The sequence below is a fragment of the Prionailurus viverrinus genome, chromosome B1 (genome assembly GCF_022837055.1).
Source record: "Prionailurus viverrinus isolate Anna chromosome B1, UM_Priviv_1.0, whole genome shotgun sequence".
Taxonomy (NCBI): domain Eukaryota; kingdom Metazoa; phylum Chordata; class Mammalia; order Carnivora; family Felidae; genus Prionailurus; species Prionailurus viverrinus.
In genome coordinates this window covers 56,654,391-56,670,227 of record NC_062564.1, presented here as the reverse complement: position 1 = coordinate 56,670,227, position 15,837 = coordinate 56,654,391, and the positions used below count along the sequence as shown (strand labels likewise).

The following is a 15,837-nucleotide window of genomic DNA, read 5'->3' as shown; positions in this document are numbered from 1 at the left end:
AAATTTAATAAATGGTGAAATACCAGAGAAAACAAAGAGGTTGAAACTGATGAATATTTCCCTTGTTTTACCAAAAAGAAAAAAAAAAGTAACGTTGGCTCAATTTTAAAAGAACAACTTTCATGCATTGGTTTAAAAGATTATAAGGGATACCTTTATGAAATGACACAAATGTGTTGTTGAGGAGAAGTATGGATAAGCCAGACTTTTATCCCAGTCCAGACATGTTCTTTGTGCCAGGTGTAATACATAGTTTGAATTTATTACTAGGAGATGTGCCCTCAACTGTGTCTGTGGCAATGACATTATTTGAAACAATTCAAACCTTACATTCAGCATTTTTTGATGTGCCCCAAAATGGAATGTCTTGGTGAAATACATATTAGACTTGATTTAATAATCACTCTCAGGTACGTATTGGGAATAGTAACTATAAGCTATAAACAATGAACAATGATTCTTTTTTACAGACAGTAAACTAATTTTAAATTCTCTTAGCCCAAGTTATTTTATAGAATTTTAGCTTACTATCAGTAGTGCTAACAAATATTTACATAAAATCTCAAACTGATCTAAGATTGGCTAAAAAATTTTTAGTTTTAAAAATGATACTTGTAAATAGAAAGCAACTTAATGTCAAACATACAACAAAAGTGATATTCCAATAAAATACAAGGAGATTAGAACAAGAAAAAATTAATGCTTATTTATTTTGAGAGAAAGAAAGATAGGGCATGAGTGGGGGAGAGGCAGAGAGAGAGGCAGAGAGAGAATCCCAAGCAGGCTCCATGCTGTCAGCTTAGAGACCAGTATGGGGCTCAGACTCATGGACTGTGTGATCATGACCTGAGCCAAGATCATGATGCTTAACCAACTGAACCACTTAGACACCCTGAAAATAAAAACATCAACATGACTGTGAAGAAGATTCATAGACAGATAATAAGCCAACTAATTTTTTAGACTAATTTCTGGCTATTATAGATCAAGAATAGTCTTGATTGAAGAGAGTTTTAAACCAATTGATCAGCATGTTATTTTTTAATTTTCTTTATAAAATTCCAGCATTGAGGAATTTGATAGAACTAAGAAATGCTGTATGAAACTAGATTATTTTTTAAAGATGGTAGAAATCATGACTTAACTGTAAATTTATGAGCATATCTTATAATATTTATGAAAAATATTAATTTGTTCTATGCAATTCATAATGGGTAAGGAAATATGCAAAATCCATAGCTCATTTTAGAAAATAAATATTTCTATGTAAATTTTATTAATAATACAAATTACTGCATCCCTAGAAGACACCTTTATAGTTTTTTCATAGTTCACCCAGATTTTGTGTTTATAACCTCACATGCGTAAACTTGATATTTACTGTGACACTGAGTTTTCCAGGGTGGCTAGGTCCTGCCCATGATGTGTGCATACACAATATATCTTGTTGGCAGAGGATGAAGATATTGAGTGCAAAAATATACTGAGTAAAACAGGCAAGCCAACAAAAATCTAGGGTTTTTTTAAAGAAATTCACAGAACGGGGGCACCTGGGTGGCTCAATCGGTTAAGCGTCTGGCTTCAGCTCAGATCATGATCTCACAGTTAGTGAGTTTGAGCCCCGCATCCGGCTCTGTGCTGACAGCTCAGAGCCTGAAGCCTGTTTCAGATTCTGTGTCTCCCTCTGTCTTTCTGTCCCTTCCCCACTCACACTTTGTCTCTCTCTCTTAAAAATAAATAAACATTAAAAAATTAAAAAAAAAAAGAAATTCACAGAATGTGCTATAAAGATTGATGCCTGGTGGTTACCAGAATCCTTGATTCTTTGAAAACCAATGTGTAATTTTCTCTTAGTGGTTGCTATAATGATTTCTATTAGTGATTTTCTATTTGTGATTAAGACAACCGTACTTCTTCAATATTGATGTAGAATTTGTGCATTTGAGGAAAGTGGGAAAGAAAATGTCTTTCTTTAAATTTCTTCTAGAATATTGAAAAATGCTAACTTCAAAGTATGTATAAATAAAAACAAACTTTGCAAATGCCTTTATGATAGCATGTGTGTTATTGTGCAGTGAAACAGTACAACTGCAGGTGTTCAGTGGATAAGGTGGCTTTATGTTCTTTAATATTTGTTAATGATACCTCTTAAATTCTGGAGGTGGAACATCACTCTTTCTCTAACTCATTTGCCAGTTATGATGGTTGGGTCATTCCTTGACTCAGAGGATGAAGATCAGGTTTACTATTGCTTTAAAAAAATGTTCACTTTTCCTTCATCTTCATCTTGATTTAACTTCGTTACCATTTCACCATTTATATCTGAGGTGTATTTATTTTTCCCTAGATAAGTGAGATCCCCTCCATTGCCACTCTTATGTATACTAACACAGGCACCTATATTATCTTCTTTGGAAACCTTGGCTGTTTTGCTGTCTGCCAAGTTTCTGAATAGATGATAGAACTCTGCAGTGTTTTGAATTTCATCTTCCCTTTTAAACTATTCATTTCTACCGTAGGCTTTGTTTTCAGGTACAGGGTCTGGAGTTTTATATTAATTAGGCTAATGTCTTGAGGCACTTCATTGGCATGACAGATTATAGAAGTGGACCAGTAGATATCATCCAGAGCACTTTGCATTTGTAGGGTGGGGATGTGGAGTTGTGGCAGCGTGTGATTGGAGGAAGTACTGATTGCTGTTTAGGAAGAGTGATTCCCTAAGAACTGATATAACACTGAGAATTGTACTCAGGGTAATAAGCAACATATAAATAAATGGCACCAGTAGGGTTGCTTTGTAAAGATAACAAGCAATTTAGTCAGAAATGGTTGCTGTGGTGAGGATTTTCTTCGGAGTTGCTTGTTTTCAACTGATTGAGATCTCCACAGTATACTGCCTTTCTTGCTCCATTACAACAATCAGCATGAAATAGTGTAACCAGCATGTCTGTAGGTTCGCTTGTCTCCAGGCTGTAGACATTAATCTTCTGTTTTCCGTTCTAGGAATAACACTTGATGACCTTCAGTATCCAAATGTTGAAATTACTTACCAACATACTTATTTGATCACTAACTGGTTCGTGTATTAATGAACCCACTTGCCTAGCAATAGCTACTAAATGAAATGGAGGTAATTTGATAAACTTCCAATTATGTAGGAAGCTGATGCTTCTTAATTGGTGTTATTTTTCCATCCAGAAGTACCGTTTGCTTAGTTAATTTGCATTTAGAAGACAAATGCTTGCTAGTGTCTTGGTTTTGAGAGAAAATTAAAGGTGACTTTAGGAATATGATGAGAGTATGTGGATTCTGGGTCAGAAGAAAAAAAAATAAAATGTTGTCAAGCATATTGAGCTCGGGACTTACATTAGATAGTATGTTTATGGTCAGTGGTAATGTCAAACTCAATTAAAAATGGATGCTTCCTTTTACATATTTCCATTCTGGTACTGGCAACTGGCTGCCCTTACTGGGATTTCATTTCCCAACTCTCTTGAATTTGTGTGTGGTCTGGTCATGCGGCTGCTTCCTACTAATGGAACATGAACGTAAGTCACATATATTATTCCCAGCCAACATATACTCAGAGAGTATATGTGCTCTCTGAAATAGGATAGCAATGCCCAGAATGTCCTCATGGATGATTGTGACTTAAGAAGAGAGGAATCCAACTCTCTGAATTATTGCAAAAAGGAAATATACCTGCACTGAACTCTTATGTTATTAAGAAAAAAAGAAACTTGTGTCCACTAAACAACTAGCATTTGAGCTTTATTTGTGACCACAGCTCTTAATAACCTCATTAATACGGGCAGAGTATCCCATTGTGTAATTCATGTCCAATAAATTGTGGACAGTTATCATTATAGCTGCCGAATGGTAATAGTATTATTTTACCAAACATTTCTATAGAAGCACACAGTCACTGTTTGTAGATTAAGGTTTCAGTACACTTTTAGTTTTCCTTTCTTTTCAAACACTGATTGGCCCGTCATAATACATTTCCCATTTTTTAAAATTTAAATCCCAGTGTAGTTAACGCATGATGTTATATTAGTTTTAGGTGTACAATACAGTGATTCAAATATTCCTTATATCACTCAGTGCTCATCAAGACAAGTGTTCTCTTAATACCCTTTACCTATTTCCCCAATCCCTCCACTAACCTCCCCTCTGGTAACAATCAGTTTGTTCTCTATAGTTAAGAGTCTGTCTTTTGGTTTATCTCTTTTATTTTTTTCCCCTTTGTTCATTTGTTTTATTTCTTAAATTCTACATGTGAGTGAAATCATATGGTATTTGTCTGTATCTGATATACTTATTTACTTTAGCATTGTACACTCTAGTTCCATCCATGTTGTTGTAAATGTCAGGACTTCATATTTTTATTTGGGTGATTAAAATTCCATTGTGTATATATGCCACATCTTCTTTTTCATTTATCTTTAAATGGACACTTTGGCTGCTTCCATAAACTGGCTATTGTAAATAATGCTGCAATAAACATAGGGGTGCATATATAGCCTTTAACTTCATGTTTTTCCATTCTTTGGGTAGATACCCAGTAGTGTGATTGCTAGATCATATGGTAATTCTATTTTTAATTTTTTTGAGGCAGTTCATCCTTTTTTCACAGTGGCTATACCAGTTTTCATTCCTATCAACAGCATGAGGGTTCATTTCTCCACATCCTCACCAACACTCGCTGCTCCTTGTATTTTTGATTTTAGCCATTTTGACAAGTGTTAGCTGATAGCTCATTATACTTTGATTTTTCATTTCCCTGATGATGAGTGTGTATCTTTTCATGTGTCTGTTAGCCATCTGGATGTCTTCTTTGGAGAAACATGTCTGTTCATGTCTTCTGCCCATTTTTAATTAGGTGAGTCTGTATGTGTGTGTGTGTGTGCGCGCACGCGTATGTGTGTTGAATTGTATAAGATCTTTATATGTTTTGGATACTAACCTTTTATCACATATGTCATTTTCAAATATCTTCTCCCATTCAGTAGATTATCTTTTAGTTTTACTGATTGTTTCCTTTGCTTTGTAGAAACTTTTATTTTGATGTGGTTCAAATAGTTCATTTTTGGTTTTGTTTCCCTAGTCTCAGAAGACAGATCTGGAAAAATGTTGTAATGTCTGATGTCAGAGAAGTTACTACTTGTACTCTCTTATAGGATTTTTAATCGCTTGTGGTCTCACATTAAGGTCCTAAATCCATTTTGAGTTTATTTTTGTGTATGGTATAAGAAAGTGTCCCTGTTTCAATCTTTTGCACGTAGCTGTCCAGTTTATACAACACCATTTATTGAAGAGACTATCTTTTTCCCATTGCATAGTCTTTTCTGCTTCATTGAAGATTAATTGACCATATAATCATGGGTTTATTTTTGGGCTTTCTAGTCTGTTCCATTTGTCTATATCTGTTACTGTGCCAGTACCATACTGTCTTGATTGCTTCAGCCTTGTAATATAACTTGAAGTCTGGAATTGTGATACCTCCAGCTTTGTTTTTTTGTTTTTTTGTTTTGTTTTATTTTAATTTTTAGGAGTGCTTTGGCTATTTGGAGTCTTTTGTGGCTTGTTATACATTTTAGGATGTGTTTGCTCTAGTATTGTGAAAAATGCTCTTGGTATTTTGATAGGGATTGCATTAAATCTGTATATTGCTTTGGTAGTATGGACATTCTAACAATACTTGTTCTTCCAATCCATGCATGGAATGTCTTTCCATTTCTTTGTGTCATCTTCAGTTTCTTTCATCAGTGTTTTATAGTTTTCAGATTATAGGTCTTTCACCTCTTTGAATAAGATGATTCCTAGGTATCTTGTTACTTCTGATGAAATTGTAACTAGGTTTGTTTTCTTAATTTCTTTTTCTGCTGCTTTATTATTAGTGTATAGATATGCAACAGATTTCTTCACATTAATTTTGTAGCCTGCAACCATACTGAGTTCATTTATTCTAGCAGGTTTTTGGTGGAGTCCATAGTGTTTTCTATATATAGTATCATGGCATCTACAGATAGTGAAAGTTTTAACTTCCTCCTTATCAATTTGGGTGCCTTTTATTCCTTGTCTGGTTGCAGTGGCTAAAACTTCCATACTATGTTGAATAAAAGTGGTCAGACTGGACATCTTTGACTTGTTCCTGATCTCGGAAGAAAAGATCTCAGTTTTTTCCCATTGAGGTTGAAGTTTGCTGCGGGTTTTCCATATATGGCCTTTATTATGTTGAGATATGTTCCCTCCAAACCTGCTTTGTTGGGCGTTTTCATAATGAATAGATGTTGTCCTTTGTCAAATGTTTTTTTTCTGCATCTATTGAAATGATCATATGGTTTTTGTCTTTTCAATTATGGATGTGATATATCATGTTGATTTATTTGTGAATATTGAACAACACTTGCATCCTGGGAATAGATCCCACTTGATCATAGTGAATTATTTTTTTAACATATTGCTGGATTTAGTTTGTTACTATTTTGTTGAAGATGTTTGCATCTGTGTTCATCAGAGATATTGACCTGTAGTACTCTCTTTCTCTTTGTTTTTTGTTTGTTTGTTTGTTTTGTTTTGTTTTTCTTTTGTGGTATCTTTCTTTTGTGGTATCTTTATCTGGTATTAGTATCAGAGTAATGCTGACCTCATAGAATGAATTTGGAAGTTTTCCTTCCTCTTAATTTTTGTAGTAGTTTGAGAAAAATAGATATTAATTCTTTACATGCTTGGTTGAATCCTCTGGTCCTGGACTTTTTTGATTACTGATTCAATTTCATTGCTGGTAATTGGTTTGTCCAAATTTTGTATTTCTTTCTTTCTTTCTTTCTTTCTTTCTTTCTTTCTTTCTTTCTTTCTTTCTTTCTTTCTTTCTTTCTTTCTTTCCTGCCTTCCTGCCTTCCTGCCTTCCTGCCTTCTTTCTATTTATTTTTGAGAGAGAGAGAGGCAGAGCAGGAGCAGGGGAAGGGCAGAGAGAGAGGGAGACACAGAATCTGAAGCAAGCTCTAGTCTCCGAGCTGTCAGCACAGAGCCTGATGTGGGGCTTGAACCCATGAACTCTGAGATTGTGACCTGAGCTGAAGTCAAACGCTTAACCAACTGAGCCACGCAGGTGCCCCCAAATTTTCTATTTTTTCAAAATACAAAGTTATGATTTTTTTATATTATTTTTTGCTATGACTTATTTTACTTTAGTTTTATTATTTGTTTAATATAATTTATTGTCAACTTGGCTAACATACAGTGTAAACAGTGTGTTCTTGATTTTGGGGGTAGATTCCTGTGATTCATCGCTTCCATACAACAGCCAGTGCTCATCCCAACAAGTGCCCTCCTAAATGCTCATCACCCATTTTCCCCTCTTTATGCCTAGTTTTGGTAGGTTATATGTTTTTAGGACTTTATCCATTTCTTCTAAGTTGTCGATTTTGTTGGCATATAATTTTTAATAATATTCTCTTACAATTCATGTATTTCTTTGGGGTTGGTCGTTATTTCTCCTCTTTATTTTCTTATTTTTTTTTTATTTGAGCCCTTTCTTTTTCTCTCTCCTTTTTTTAAAATGTGAGCCTGGCTAAAGGTTTATCAATTTTTTTGAACTTTTCAAAGAAAAGTGCTTTTTCGCTCCAATCTTTATTATTTTGTTCCTTTTGCTGGTTTGGGGTTTTGTTTGTTCTTATTTTTCCAGTTCCTTTAGGTGTAAGGTTTGGTTGTTTATTTGAGATTTGTCTTGCTTTTGATGTGGGCCCATATTGCTACAAAATTCCCCCTTTGAACCACTTTTGCAGCGTCCCAAATATTTTGGATCGTTGTGTTTTCATTTTCATTTGTCTACATGTATTTTTAATTTCTTCTTTGATTTCATGTTTGACCCATTATTATTTAGTAACATGTTGTTTAACCTCCATGTGTTTGCACTCATAGGTTTTTTTTCTTGTGGTTGGTTTCCAGTTTCATAGGATTATGGTCAGAAAAGATGCATGATGTGACTTTGGTCTTTTTGAATTTGTTGAAGCTTGTTTTGTCACCTAATATGTGATCTATTCTGAAGAATTTTCAATGTACACTTGAAATGAATGTGTATTCTGCTCTTCTAGGATATAATGATCTGAAAATATCTGTTAAATCCATCCGGTTCAATGTGTCATTCAAAGCCATTGTTTCCTTGTTGATTTTCTGTTTAGATAATGTCCATTGATGTAAGTAGGGAATTAAATTCCCCAATTTTATTGTATCACTTTTACTATTAGTAATGTATTACTAATAGTATACTAATGTGTATATATATATATATATGTATATATATATATACACACACACTAATATACTATATACTATACTAATAATTAATATACTATATACTAGTATACTAATATTATACTAGTATATAATAGTATACTATAATATACTATAATATTATACTATTATATTATTATTGCTATAACAATTTGTTTCTTCATGTTTGTTACTAACTGTTTTATGTATTTGAGTGCTCTTTTTTTGGGTACCTAAGTATTTACAATTGTTATATCTTCTTGTTGGGTTGTCCCCTTTATTATTTTATAGTAATTTATATCATTACAGTCTTTAAAGTCTGTTTTGTCTGATATAAGTATTGCTACTCGGGCTTTCTTTTGACATCCATTTGCATGATAAATGTATCTCAATCCCCTTACTTTCAATCTGTATATGTCGTCCTTAGGTATGAAATAAGTCTCTTAGAGGCAGTGTATAGATGCATCTTGTTTTTGTTGTCCAATCTATCAGTCTTTGTCTTTTTATTGGAACATTTAATCCATTTACATTCAAAGTAATTATTGATAAGTATGTATTCATTGCCATTTTATTACTTGTTCTGTGATTTTTTTGTGTAGTTCTTCTCTGATCCTTTCTTCTCTTGATCTCTTTCACAGTTTGCTGGCTTTCCTTAGTGATAATACTTGAATTCCTTTCTCTTTACTTTTTAATACCTATTACTGGTGTTTGAGTTGTAATTAGGTTTAGGTTTTGTGTAACATCTTCTGCATATAGCAGTCTATATTAAATGGATGGTTGCTCAAGCTGGAACTCATTCTTCATTCCTCTCCTCCCCACATTTTAGGTATATGATATCATACTTTTCATCCTTTTATTGTGTTTGTTACTTGAACTGGTTTTTACATATATACTTTACTACATTTGTGATTCCTACATTTCTTACTCTGATTTATGATCTTCCCTTTCTACTTAAAGAGTCCCCTTTAACATTTTTGTAGGGCTGGTTTAATAATGGTCCTTTACCTTTTGTTTGGGAAAATCTTTCTCTCTCCTTCTATTCTGAATGATAGCCTTGCTGGATGGAGTTATTCTTGGCTACAGATTTTTCCCATTCAGCACTTTGAATATAGCATGCCACTCTCTTCTGCTTTAGAAAGTTTCTGCTGATAGCCCTATGAGGCTTCCCTTGTATGTTACTCTCTTCTTCTTGCTGCTTTTAAAATTCTCTATTACTATTTTTCCCCATTTTAATTACTATGTTTCTTGGTATAGACTTCCTTGGATGACTTTTTGGGGAATCTCTGTGCCTTCTGTTTCTATATCTGAATTTCTGTTTCCTTCTCCAGATTTGGGATGTTTTCAGCTATTTTTTCTTCAAATAACTTTTCTGTTCCGTTTTCCTCTCTTCCGCTTCTGAGATTCCTATAATGAAAATGTTTTTACACTTTATGGAGTCACTGGAGTTCTTTCTTTCACCTGCTCAGCTTGATTACTTTCCATTACTCTGTCCTTCAGGTCACTGATTAATTTTTCTGCTTCCTTTGGTCTGTGATTTAATCTATCAAGTATATTTTTAATTTTAATTATTGTATTCTTCATCTCTGATTTTTTTCTTTTTTATCTCTTTGTTAAGGGTCTCACTGATGTCCTTCACTTTTCCGAAGTCCAGTGTAAATATCTTTATGATAATTACTTTAAATTTCTTATCTCAGTTTCTCTTAGGTCTCTTACTGTGGTTTTGTCCTATTCTTTCATTTGAGACATATCCTCTGTCTCCTCATTTTGTCTAACTCTCTGTGTCTATTTCTTTGTGTTAGGAAAGTTAAATATGTCACATGCTCTTGAAAGTAGTTGGCAGGATACACAGTTTCAGCAAGGTTGTGCTGGTCCTCTTCTACCGAAGATATGCTGCCACTGCTGAGACAGAAATGTGTCCTTCATCGGAGGTGACGAGCCACTGACACCAGACTAAGGCCCCTTGCAAAGTGCACAGTTGGGTGATGCACTGTTCGCAAGGATTGAGCTGGTTTTTTAGGGGAGGGGTCCCACAGTGCCAGAACTAACGCAGGCTTAGCTGGAGGAGCAGGGCCTGGTACAAGTAAGTTAGGTAGTGAATTTTGGTGCTGTGCTGGTTCCTGCAGGTCTTGGTGTGTATGCTCGGGAAGAAGAAGAAGGAAATGACACCTGCCAGCTCCTTTGTTCTTGGAGAACTCCATGAGGGGACCCTATGCTTCCAGAATATGCTTTGAGATTAGTAAATAACTCTCCCTGTCATAGGCCCAGGCGTTTTTCAGATTGCTGGTTCTATGCTTGATCTCCATGAGCTCTTTTTCCTGTTGTCTCTTTAAGCGCTGGTACTCCCTCCAGTCTCTTCCAGACTACTAATTGTTAACGTTCAGGCTTTAAATCCCCATTGGTTGTAAAAATTCACAAAATTTGGCCTCTCTGGTTTTCAAAGCCAGATATTATGGGGATTCATCTTCTCACATGGGTTTACCAATGTGAGGGTCTGTTTCTCTCCTGTTTCCACACCCCCGTGTCCTTCCCTCCTGTGGAGAGTCCCACGGGTTCCTTTAACTCTCCACCATATCTCAGCCCTTCCTACCCTCTTGGATGTGACCTCTTCTCTACATTTAGTTGTGGCATTTGTTCTCCTTTGTTCTTATTTCCTAGGCTGTTTATACTGATACGAGTTGTATCTAGTTGTGTTTGTGGGACAAGGTGAGCTCAGGGTCCTTCTATTACACCATCTCCCCCAAAGTCCTTTCTCCTTCATTTTATGATAAATGTGGTGTTCTTAAATCTTCCTGTAATTATTTGTTACTTATTTTTTGGCTCTTTCCTGATACTCTCCGTTATTTCAGTATAACTTAACCACTGATATTACATTCAACCTTCATTAATTGCTGATCCCATATTTGAGAATTCAGCTATTAATCAAAATTTATTTGTGACCCCAAAATCAGTACCTGTGGAGCTTCGTGGTCATTTTCAGACATGTGCAAAGTGGAGCAAAATGTGAATCACCCAGTACACACATTCCCAGCTATAGTGGAACAACGTGAGGCTCAGTCTTGGTGTTTCAGCTCTCCTACAGTGATAACCAGAGGAATGAAAACAGTAGGGGGCAGTGCAGCAAAAGAAGCTCTTGCTCTCAGTCTGTTAGTAGAGTGGCCTCAGGCAAGTCAGGTAACACTCCCGAACTGTGTTTTCTATTTTTTAGCATGCAAATAGAATCTTCCTATATGAGTTGCTTTAGGATTTGAGATTATAATCTATGTGATAAATGTGTATCAGTATCAACTATATCAATATGAATAGTTTGGTACTGTTCATACAGCACCTTTATAGACCATAACTGCCTCAACTGGTGGAAACAATATACCTTGCTTTTCTTATTTTCTGTTAGTATGTTGATTTATTTTTTGGATTATTCAATATAACTCTTTATTGAAACAGTCATTAGGTAATAATTCTAATAATTGTTGGTCTTTTATTGGGCTAATAATGTAATCCAATTTATAAGACAAACTATAGCTTTCAAAGTACAGATATCTTAGAAAAAAGTCTTTATTTAGAGCCTTCTTTGTCCTTTACCTGGTTAGTTTCTACTTACTTTTCAGGGGCCATCTCAGGCCTCATTCCCTCCAGGACATATTTCTTAATCCCCATTCTCTCCACTGAGTGTTCATCAAGACGTATATTACATAAACATTATAGGGGCATCTGGGTGGTTCAGTTGGTTAAGCTTCCAACTTCAGCTCAGGTCATGATCTGTGAGTTCGAGCCCCAGGTCCGTCTCTGTGCTGACAGCTCAGAGCCTGAAGCCTGCTTCAGATCCTGTGTCTCCCTGTCTTCTCTCTCTCTCTCTCTGCTCCTCCCCCACTTGTGCTCTCTCTCTCTCAGAAATGGGTAAACATTATTTTTTTTTTAAAGAACATTATAGCACCTGATAATTGACTGCAAATTTATTGAAATTAGGGCTATGCCCTTCAATTTCCTGGTTTCTAGCATAGTTTGTGGCACATAGAATTCAACAAATGATTCTTGTGTTGATCTTAAAGACTTTAAGCTATAATTTCAAATACTTTTGGTTAAAAAAAATGATGGTGTGACCCTACAGATAAGAAACCATTTCAAGGAGCGCCTGGGTAGCTCGGTTGGTTAAGTGTTTGACTTCAGCTCAGGTCATGATCTCACGGTTAGTGAGTTTGAGCCCCACATTGGACTCTGTGCTGACAGCTCAGAGCCTGGAGCCTGCTTCGGATTCTGTGTCTCCCTCTCTCTCTGCCCATCTCCCACTCTGTCTCTCTCTTTCTCAAGAATAAATAAACATTAAAAATAAAAGAAAAAAAATTTTCTTAAAAATGTCAAGAAGCAATATGTTTATTTGAGATAAAATAATTGCAATTTGGGGTACACAGGTAGAACCCCAGATAGTATTAGGACGTAAAGTCAGGATTTTCATGAAAAAGAAAAAAACTTAAGTAAATTGTTTTTAACAAAAGCTCATTGATGCTGACAAGCAAGTCTAGATTTGTACTTTACAGATTGGTCAGGGATGGTGGTCACTAGGCAAAAGGTCACTTTTATCAGTCTTTTCTCTTTCTCATTGACTTCTTAGAATGTTGGGGTTTGGCTGTATTCAAAGATTTAGAAAACAGTATGTACAAGGCAGTGTGCCTGAAATGGCCGCTCCAGCTCTATTTTAAAAATGGCTCTACTTATATCATTTTTCACAATGGGAGTTGCTTCAAACCATATTACATTTTCAAGCAGTGATAGGTACTTTATAGTAAGCTAGTTTCTTAGGCAGTTTTACACCTTCATCCATACACAAAAGTTTAAAAGAGTGAGTGTGGGTGAGCCAGAACAAATCCATCATTTGTTTTCAAATATTAACTCAGATGTACCCATCAAGAGTCATTAAAGACGACATCTTTGTACTACAACTATGACCATTTTTCTTTGTGAAGTTAGCCTTTTGGTACCCTACTCTCAGATATCTGGGAACAGTTTGTGAAAGTAAAAAGCTGGCCCCCATCTTTAAAGGTTTTCTGGCAATTGATGTTACACTCCCATAAAATAACATTACAAAGAACAGAAAATCCCCACTAGAATGTCAGTTGGCTTTTATAAATCAAGATGTAATGTACATTAAGTATGTGGATAAATTTAGATGTTCAGTATAGTGTTAATTAATTAAATACACTCAATACCAGCAAAACTTTCTTTTGGATTGCAGTGATGTTTTTATTTGTGATGTAAAGTTAAGATGATTTAGTTTTTATTTTTTTAAGTGAAATCCAATTATAGAATGATAAAATGCTAATAATACCCCAAAATTTCTATATAACGTGTTTGTGAGAGAACAATAAATAGTTAATAAGAGGCAGTGCTATGTGTTATTTACATGGAGCCTGAAAGCAGAGATACAAGGGGATGATTCCTTCTTCTTTCATAGAGGATAAACGTTTCCATTTGCATGGCATTCCAATTTCATTTTTAAACTGCTTTAAGACATATGTATATAACATAGAAGCAAAGAAAGTCTTACAAGCAATTATTTAGAAAATTGTAAATATCATAAAATGTCACCAAAACATAATTTTACATATATAAATTTAATTCTAAACAGGTAAATTTATATTGAGAGAGTAAAAATAATAATTACATTTATCATTCCTCCTAAGTGCCAGAAACCATTCCAGGAGCAATTCATGAGTTAGTTCTCAGTTTCTTAGCCACCTTGACAGTTATGGGATATTATTCTCCAACAATGCTATGCAGGTGAGTGCTGATGTCACAGAACTTTAATTTCACATTCTATGTTTGTGACGAGTATTAGCCTTTTAATAGAGACTCAAGGCATTTCTGGCTGTGTATAATTCACAAGGTCTGCCTGATAATTTAAGTAGAACATTGGAACAAACTTGAATTTAAAAGTAAGAGCATTTTTATTTATTCACTATTTCTCTTTGATCCTCAAAGTAATAAGTACTTTAAATTATAGAACTAAGTTCACACTCTACTTCACTTTTCTATCTCAGTTTTTAGCCGACTACAAACTTGGCTCATCACTGACTTCCAGCTTGAAATTTTTGTCATTTCTTATTGTTGTATATTGTGGCAGAATCAGTCAGAAGACTATCAGCCTAGCAGAAAGATGTGACCGATTGCTTTAAAAATAAATGATACTAGGACTGAATCAAGAAAGAAAAAGGTTCATTAAAACTCTGGAGAAAAACCCTCATCAGTCTCTCCATATTGCTTTTGACAATGCCTAAGAGAGAGTTATATATTATGTTTATTTTTAGAGCCAACCAATCTCTTTTAACTTAGAATGCAGGATGAATAAAGCAGTAACATTTTCAGATAGCTCTTAAGTTTAGTTTGAATGAACTGAATTGTTTCTCTCTTTTGGAAACTTTTGTTCTTTACTTTGGACACATTTTCTTCACAATTAACATAGAGAAAAATTACCGTGTGTTTTGGACCTATAGATTCACTTGCTCTTTTAATCAATAAGGTATGTGAACTAAAGTCATAATAAAGCAAAGCTGACTCTGAGTTTTATTCATTTTTAATGTATCAGAAAGACCATAGCAATTTGATTTTTCCAATAAAATTGATCACAGCCACTTTACTACTTATATTTCTAAGGAGTTTAAAATATCCAGCAAAGTAAAAATTTATAGTATGAGCTTTTGACTGTATTTCCTCTAGATTCACTTGAAAATGTATTAGGGAAGAAGAATTAACAGAGGATTTCACTCTACAGTTTTCATTTTGTTTTTCAAAGTAAATTCGTGCTGAAATAACAAAATCGGTGTGATATTGCTTATCTTCCAGTGACCAGACACAAAGTAAAAAGACATTTCAAAATATTGAATAGTAATGTATCAGAAAATATCTAAGAGGTATTAGAAATTATTGGAACTAAATACATACGGAATCAACGTTCAAGTTCCAAGTTTTCAGTGATGACAAATACCTGCTTCTCATTCAGTTGTCCACTTCTGGGCACAACTGTCACTTGTCTCACTTCACCACTATGATCTGCTGTCTACTTAATGGGTACTGGGCTTTTATTCAAAGCAGTTGATGCTCTTTTGCATGTAAGTGGCAAAAGACGAAGAATGTGGGGGGAGGGGAGGGTAAGCAGTATCCATGTGCCTAGTGCTCACAGAAACTTGAAAATTAAATATTCAGTTGTAGGAAATAGGAAGACTACGGGATGCCCATGAAGGTAAGAAATATTTGCGGTTCAAAGCATTTATCACCAGTTTAATCTTAACATCAGCTTTTTTCCCCATGCATATGACGTCTGAACTTCTAACAAAGAGGCATTGTGTGAAGAAAATGATAAATTCAATTCTTTATGTTATAGTCTACAAATTAAGGAAATCCATGTATTGTGATTTTGGAAATTATTGCCAACTGTCAATTATATGTTAAAATTATATTAATATCCACATCATGTGATCTTCTGAAACATATCATTATTTACCTAATAGTTTGTGAATTCCAGAGTCACACTAAGGAAAAAAAAAAAACTTTCAGGTAACTTACAGAAGA

General features: G+C 34.7%; 1 protein-coding gene across 1 annotated transcript in view; it reads left to right on the top strand.

The window, feature by feature from the left end:
* Positions 1 to 15,837, top strand: part of GALNTL6 (polypeptide N-acetylgalactosaminyltransferase like 6) — a 1,204,077-nt gene that overhangs the window by 31,854 nt on the left and 1,156,386 nt on the right. The gene's annotated exons all lie outside the window — the stretch shown is intronic.